The sequence below is a fragment of the Zea mays genome, chromosome 10, assembly GCF_902167145.1.
Source record: "Zea mays cultivar B73 chromosome 10, Zm-B73-REFERENCE-NAM-5.0, whole genome shotgun sequence".
In the NCBI taxonomy this organism is placed as follows: Eukaryota; Viridiplantae; Streptophyta; class Magnoliopsida; order Poales; family Poaceae; genus Zea; species Zea mays.
The window spans coordinates 87623901-87632400 of NC_050105.1; the positions used below are offsets into that span (position 1 = coordinate 87623901).

The 8500-nt window shown below is 41.4% G+C and overlaps 1 pseudogene; it reads left to right on the forward strand.

The window, feature by feature from the left end:
• The first annotated feature begins 3927 nt into the window (after positions 1–3927).
• Positions 3928–5005, forward strand: LOC109942855 (uncharacterized; annotated as a pseudogene).
• The last annotated feature ends 3495 nt before the right edge of the window (positions 5006–8500 follow it).

The window sequence follows — 8500 nt, forward strand, 5'->3', positions numbered from 1 at the left end:
TCCATCTGTTCTTGCATTGCATTGGCGCAAGTTGTTTTTTTCCTTTTGTGTTTATCTATTGCTGTGGGGTTTTTTTACGCTGTCCTGTTCATGCGATGGTTGGCCATTGAAGAGTATTGAGCCCACCGGATCTGTATACGTGAATCTGCGTGAAGTATACGAAAGGGCGGTGAATGATCTCTCTGGACACTATTTTTCTCTGTTTGCTTGAGAACGCGTCACATAGTCACATGTGGTGTTTCTGAATTTTCTTCAGCGACGACGCCGCTGTTGGCGCAGCCCCTCAGGACGTCTTGGGTCTTGGCTGGCGGTGTCGGCGGAGCTCAGCTACAAGAAGATGACGTAGTTCCCTGGGTCGCTTGATAAGCAGATGAACTTGGAGCTCCGACGATGAGTTGCGAAAGCCCGCTATCTTCACAACATCTCTCCCGGCATGTATCGGTATAGATCTATTGGCCCAAATAGGCCCATATGCCCGCTATCTTCGAAGGCAAGAATTTGATGGAGCCAATAAACATCGAGTTGCATGCTGACCTGCTGCTATACTTTCCATTAGAAGACAATTTCCAAGTAAATTGATCTGGGATATATGGCTATAAAATGGTGTCCTCTACCAGTTGCCAAATTATTAGAATTCTGTTATAACCTGCACTGAGAGAGATCCTTGGATATCCTCAACCTATCTTCTGTTTAATAGCCCTGACTCACTGTACGCCGACTGGTTATTCTCTTGCGTACTGCAGAAAAATGGTTTGGGGGCTATGCTAGCCACACTGCTGCCCTGCAACCACTTATCAGTTCAAAATTTGGTTCTGTCCCCGTTCCCAATGGTTACTGTGACAGCCATTTCAAATAAAGCTTGAGCTTGTTTGGGGATATGTATAGGAAGACTAGCCCAAGGTTTGGATGGATCCATCTTTAGGGACCACAACCAACAAATACGTAGAGCCCAATTCATTCTCTCTAAGTCATGGATACCAAGGCCACCATATAAGTAGCATTTTGACTTCTCTAAAAACGCTACTTTTACTAAAAACGCTACAATTTGGTACAAAGGGAGTAACTAATTTCGAGTTTGAACTGAAAGAAGCCTGTATTTTTCGTTCTGTTTGCAAACCTCTATCACTTATTGACATTATTCGCTCTTGAAGAATATAAACATGCTTGCATCTTTCATATGTGTATTTGTGCTCAAATCTTTGATTGCTACTGCTGTTGTTTATTTTCTCCTGTTGATTGTGCACACGAGAAATTATCTTTGATCCTCTTAGTGGATTTGATGCATGCAGACTGGTTATGGGGGTTCTTTTCTTCCTGGCATAAAGCAACGGTTGTTGTCATATATTTTTTGCAAGACGTGGAATGAGGTTCCATATCAGACTTTGGTTAGCTATCTTGTTTGAACCATTTTCCAGTAGTATTTGAACTTCTATTGATTCTAGATGACTAGATCATTTACATATACTCTAACATTAATCTCATTTTTTAAATAACTAATGAAAGCTTAAATTCGTATTAAATGTGCCCACCTATTTGTCATTTACAAAGAATAGTACTTTATCAATGTTTGTTGGCGTACTGATTGTTGCTTCATTTGAAATGTTGAAATGAAAACATTCTTATTGCTTATTCCTTTTTTGGTGATATTACTGCCTTCTAGACATGCTTTATTAAAGTGAAAATATTTCTCTTTTTGTTTGAACTTCGAAGTAGTGAATTTGTTTGCAGAGGGTCCAACATCTAAAGAAGAAGTTCTATTTTCACTTCCAAGATTATGTTGATCTTATCATATGGAAGGTACCATGGTACATTCTTTTCTGTTTTTTGGTTTGCATTGATGTATGTTCCCTTTTTTTGGTTAGTTGAAAAGTTCTTTTAATTCTTTACGGGCAATTACTGTACTTTTAGCTAGGTGCTTAGCCATAGCAATTGCTTGAGCCTGCATGCTAGATTGAATTAGGCCCATGTGTGTGTTGATGTGAGATTTGGGTTAGACAAACTTATAAGGTTCCTAGAGTCCATGTCACTAACCTTGGGTTAGCCCTTCTATGTGAAGCAAGTACAAAAACGTAAATGGATTGTTGGGAAGGTTTCTAGAATCCATGTCACTAACCCCGGGTTAGTCCTTTTATGTGAAGCAAGTACGAAAACATAAGTGGGTTGCTGGAATCCCACTTGGTTGTTGAAGGCGGGTTAGGCAAACTTATAAGGTTTCTAGAGTTCATGTCACTACCCCAGGTTAGCCCTTTTATGTGAAGCAAGTATGGAAACTTATGTGGGTTGTGGGAAGTGTGTGGTTCACTCAACGTGTAGAGTGTATTTGAGTCATTTTGACTCTGGGGCATTATATCCTGATGATGTCAAGGCCTGTCTTCTTTGCTATACAGATCATTTTCTCATAAAACATTTTTTTCAAGAGGTCCTTATAGCATGGTAGTTGATCAGGCACAGTTTTTGGATCGCCAACACCTATTTGTCAAGTTCGGTAGTGTGGATGGAGGGGTAAGTTTTCATTTCTGCCATCCTTCCAGTAACATCAATTTCATCTAACTGTGAAATGTTTTGGATTTTAGCTAACAGCAAATACGTTTTGGATATCCCTAGGTTTCTCGGAGTACTGACCAAAACCTAGCATTCTTTGTCGTGTACAACATGGAGACAACAGATATCGTTTCAGTTCATCAGGTATTTAGGACCAACAAGATATTAGGTATCACGCCGTGTCTTCTCACGCTGACCTTATTTTATAAATTGTTAACAGAATTCTTCGGAGGATATCTATGCGTGGTACTGATTAAGTAAAAGACGATATTAGTGATGCATTTTCACAAACAAAAGTCTATAAAACCATAGCAGTCTTCAGTCCTCAGTATTTTCTCTGAATTCTTCGACGTGCATCACTGATATCTCTTTAAGGAACTTCTATATAAATAAAATTCATCTGTTAATATAGTTAAGGGTGCTTGTTAATCAACTTTCTTTAGGATTGATTGCAGATCATTGATTTGTGTTATTAATGGGATGTATTGACTATATATATTAATGAGTATCCGTTTGAACTGTAGGACATTGTGATATTTCCTGAAGATTTGTATAAGTTTGTAATTTATATAAAGAAGCCTGTAAGATGCAATTAACATGACATTATTAAATCATATATAGAAGTATGCGTGGTACTGATGGTTGTAATGTAGTAGAGAAATGGGTGATGGTTGTAATGTAGTAGAGAAATGGGTAGATTAAATTAAAAAAATTATGTATGGCTAAGATCATAGATAGATTATGAAACTTTTTCTCATAAAAGTATAACACGCATTTGTTTTTCCGTTCCCGACTATTCCGGACCTGATCCCGTTTCTGATAATAAAATGCGGATACGGAAACGGGAGAGGGGGTTTTTCCGTCCGTTTTCGTCTGTTTTCATCCCTATTTGTATATAACCTATTGTGTTATTATATGTTTCCGTTGCAACGCACGGGCACTCAACTAGTGATTGATAAATTTCTTAGAGGTCACATGACGCTGCCCTGAGACAGTCGTACCTAATGGCGTAGACTCTGGTGTCCATTAATACGATTAGACATATCTACTCCTATGATAGGTACGTCTGTCATTGCAACTGGACATCCTAAGAATCCGTAACCATGTTAGGTTGTGGCCAGTAGGTCGTACATATATCCGTGCAAAATACTATTTTACACTTCAGATTCACATGGTATAGTTTGAAGTAGGAGGTGAGATAGATAAGGTGCTATAGATAGCCTTACATAGTCTCTAATGATGCCTCTAGGCAATTGGCTGTAGGGATGAAAGTAGGATGGGAAAATCCCGAACCGACCATTATCGTATAACCGATTTTGTTAATTTTATTCCGATCATTATCGAACCCGACTTGAAAAACAAAAATGAGACAAAACGAGATATCAAATGCGGTAAACGGAAACGAAAACGATAGAGACATTTTTCCGATCGTTTTACCGGGATCTCGTTGTGATGATCCCGTTTTTGTCTCGTATTTTCAATTCGGGAAGAAATCCGCCTCATGCCAGCATTCAGCCCATAAGTAGCCCATAACCGGCAACCCTAGCTTTCTCTCCATATGCCCACGGTTGGCTCCACGCCACTAGGAGGACTTATCCTGTTCTTGTCATCCACGCCGATGCCACGAGGCATCAAGACTCATCCACGCGACCAACCGACCACGCCGGAGCTGGACGCATCCATGCCGCCACCCGCCATCGCCTCCAGCCTCTAGGCGATCAGGCAGCCATCCACGCCGCCGCCACCCACCATTTACCAATTTGGTTGTATTGTCTCCTTGATGGCCTGATTAACATCTCTGTCTTCAGGAGAATAGACGTTCATTATCTGTATCTATTATTTGGTCTGTTGTGATCAATCAAAATTGATGACTCACAAAGAAGTTCAGCATCGATAAATCTCATCGTCATTGTCGTCATTATCATTTAATAACTGATGAATTTGCTCGCCTGGCTTCTTATGAGTAGGCCTGAAGGATGAGGAAGGGGGCTGCATCCTCAGAGGCAATGGATTTCATATGTGACGCAGAGTGGCAGGTTGATCAATGTCATGATGGCCAAGGCGCACCCTGCTGGCAAAGTGTACCACATGAGGGCCAAGCGACAAATGGCTCAAAGCCTTGGTCAGATACTCAGATTGCTAAGTTCAAACGTCGATATGAGCAAGAAGAAGAGGAAAGCAAAGACAGGTAGGATGACACAGCCTCTGTAACCACCTTAGTTTTGCTGACTGCAAAGTTTTTCAGCTATTAAGCATTTTTATTTAAATATAATTTTGTTTTAGATCAGATCCCCTTTTATTCCACCTCAGAATCTTGAGCAAAGTATGATACTTGTTCCGCCTGAAAGCCCCAAGACAAGTCTATGGATTTGTTTTGCATTCCGGGGACAAAGAAATAAGGAATCCGAGTAACAGTCATGTAAACTATGATTCAGAATTTACAGAGCTGTGATATAGTTCAGCATTTGCACACAGATGTAAGCTACACGTAGCATTGCATGTTTTTTCCAGAACAGACCAAACAAGATAATCCATTCTACAATAAGTCTAAGATCATATGTGCTGTAACACCCGGTTTTAAGGAACAAAGCCGGGTGCATCTCATACATGCGCCAAGAAGACAACATATATAATAACAGAATGTATAGAGATAAATGTCATAAAACATCAGAGTATTTATTACATAGCGGAAGACTTATTACAAAGTAAAGGAATAAATGTAAAACGAACTAAGGATCGTCGGCGCCAATGTCGACTGAGAAACGCCACCTAGATCAGATCGAACTCCTCGCTTTGTGGCTCCTCCTGAACCACCTGTTCTTCTCCTGGGGGGGGTGTGAGACAGCAAGAGTGAGCTCACATACGTTCATAGCTCAACAAGTTGTGGGGAATAATGTGGCATGAACTCACCAAAGGTGGGAGTTCATGTAGTGTAAGGCTGATCAATGAAATAAAGGCTGAAGCTGAGCATTGCTTTTATAAGTTGGTCAAAATTTTATTAGCAATTACTAGGTGTAAGTAAATACCGAACCTTAATAATAATAAAGAAAAGTAATAGTAAAATAATCCCAGATGCGATGCAAATGTCAAATTGAATTTAAGTTCCATAATTAATCATGTGAGGGTCCGAGCCGCTTATGACCGTGAGCACGGCTAGTATACTAGTTTTACACTCTGCAGAGGTTGCGTATCTTTACCCACAAGTCATGTTACCCATCTGCCAAGAGACGGCCAATCCCATACACCTCTACCGAGGAGGCGAGGCAGTGTAACACTACGAGGCCTTTACAAAGTTCCACTAGCTTCAGACTACCCGCTACAGTTTATAGGAAGCTCCAGTGCAGGGTTCTTGCCTGACCGCCATCGCAGCAAAGTCAAACAAGGACCTCCCTACACTGACCACTCCCCTACTGTCCTTGCCCCTTTCGGGTAAGGTAGCCCTCCCCTAGCTTTCCTAGTTAATCAACCAAGGGCGTCCCATTAAACTCTTGTGGTAGCACTGTTTTCCCGGGTGGTCGCTTCATGTTCCCATTAATTTAATGATCTTAACATGAACAGCAATAATAACAAGATAATAACAGAATAATCATGAATAGTGTATCTCCATACCCAATCCACATAAAGCAATAGCAAGTACTACCCAAAAATATTTCAAGGGTGAACAAGGTATAGAGGTAATCAAAACTGGGGTAACATAAAGGCTCCCATCAAAATTAACCTATGTAGATCATTAAAATTAATAAGAACATGGCTGGGAAAAGTAAGTGATCAAGGGCACAACTTGCCTTCAATGAGCTCCTGCTCAGCTATCTCTACTTGTTGAACCTCAGTTTCCAAAGTGGCTTGCTCGTCTATTCGCATCAACACATTACATACATAGTATAGCCAAAATCAACATCACACCAAACATGTAAATAAAATATACAGTAAAAATCTACACATTAAAATGAGATCATAGGAACTGGAATCACTAAATTTGGAGTTATAGAATTCAAGTTATGAATTTCCTAAGGTTTAATGTGATTAAAATAGGATTAGATGAGAAATTAATTTTCTTACTGCTTTCATGTCAAAACAGAGACATTAGGTGATAAAAAATAATATTACAAAATTTTAGGAATTGGAATGACTCAATTTGGACTAAAAATGGATTTTCTATGATTTATACAAGTTCTAGGGTTTATTTTCATATTAAAAATCCAATTTCTAATTCATTTAATCAATTTAAAACAGTTCTGGATCGGGCCTCATTTACTGGTAAGTTCAGGGGCTAGTACAGAAAATTCCTAAGACTCTGCGAACAGTCCCAGTGGACTGCGGGTTGAATCCCTTAAAGTACGAGGGCTCTTTAGCAAATTGTTTCAGGCGAAGGGGTATCATCGCACGGGAACCACACGATTCGCAACCCACGGATCAGATTACATCTACCTCTAACCGAACCGGTACTAAACTAAGGCCGCCAGATCTCCATCCAACGGTCACAGTTTAATGAATTCTAGATCGAATCTCCACCACCGGATACCGCATCAACGGTCACCGATTGCTTCGACTGAATCGATACCTAGCTTTAATCCTAGCCGTCCACGGCCCGATGAACAGACAACAGCCACTAGTATGCACCTTCACGGACAACGGCGGCGAGTCGCCGGAGCGCCACCCAGTTTGTCGCCTCGAGGTGCGCCCAGCTCAAATTCAGTGGAAAAGAAAGCGCGAGGTGAAGCGAAACTGTCCAGAGGCTTACGGGGAATGGATTTTGTCTGGAGAACAAGGCTCGCGGTGTGGCGCGGCCCTGCGGTGAAAGCTGGACGCCGTCGAGCAATTGGCGGGTTCCCGGCTTCAAGCTCTACCCGCAGAAGACTCGAGCAGCTTCCTAGTGATCTATCGAAGCTCCACGGCCAGCCGGGCGCCCCGATTGTGGGAGACGTGTGGGTTCCTCCGCGGCGGGTCACCCGTGCACGATGACGGCGACGAAATTCTCACGGTGTTCATGAGGTGAGCGAGGGCAAGGCGATGGCTACTCTAGCGAGGTGAGGGGAGCGGTTTCGTTTATACGCGGGTCAAGGATCGACCCCAAAGCATCCCAATGCCGGCGGGATCGGGCGATTCGTTGCACGGCGTGCATCCGTCGGAGGCGGAGATCCGTTGGGAAGACGGGTCTTACACCCGAGGCCCACACGGCGGTGTCTTCGTACCAGCGCTGGCGTGGAACTGAGGCTATCGTGCGGGGTGGGCGCGGTGCAGCGGCTGCTAGGGCGGGCCCGCGCGACAGTGAAGGTTTGCGCGCGCGCGTGAGAGAGGCTGGGCTGTGGGCCCCACGCGTCAGCGTGTTTTCTGCGCACTGGGCCGAGCGCGCACGGGAGTCAAGCCCAGGTTGGGCCGAAATGGTGTTTGCAGGCCCAAACCGGATTCCCTTTTTTTTTCTTTTCTGATTTTCTGTTTGTATTCCATTTTGAATTCACTTTGAACTCAAATTTGAATCCTTGTTTGAGTTTCAAATTCCAAGAGCCAAATATTCTTTAATGTGAATATAACTTTAGTGTTTTAAAATATTATGATTCATTCTCTTCCCTTTTATTCATGGGAGGAATAAAAGGGTTTTCATGAACTTTTCCTTTCTCATTTTTTTGACTTTCTAATTTCTATTTTAACTTCAAATAAATTTCAAGTTTATTCTCAATTTATATTGTGACTTTTAAAGTATAAATCTCGGAAATATATAAATTTCCTTTATATTTATATTCCTCCCCTTTACCATTTTTATATTCCAACCTCAATTTATGTTTTAGCCCAACCTCCACTTATTTTCATTTTTTTTATATACTTTTATCCATGTTATTATTTTATTAAGTGCACAAACAAAAACTCCAATAAGATGCACTTTATTTTATTTTTGTACCATTTGTTTTTAATCAAGCACTATTAATTATATGTGCTCTTTTTATGATGCAAATAAGGCACA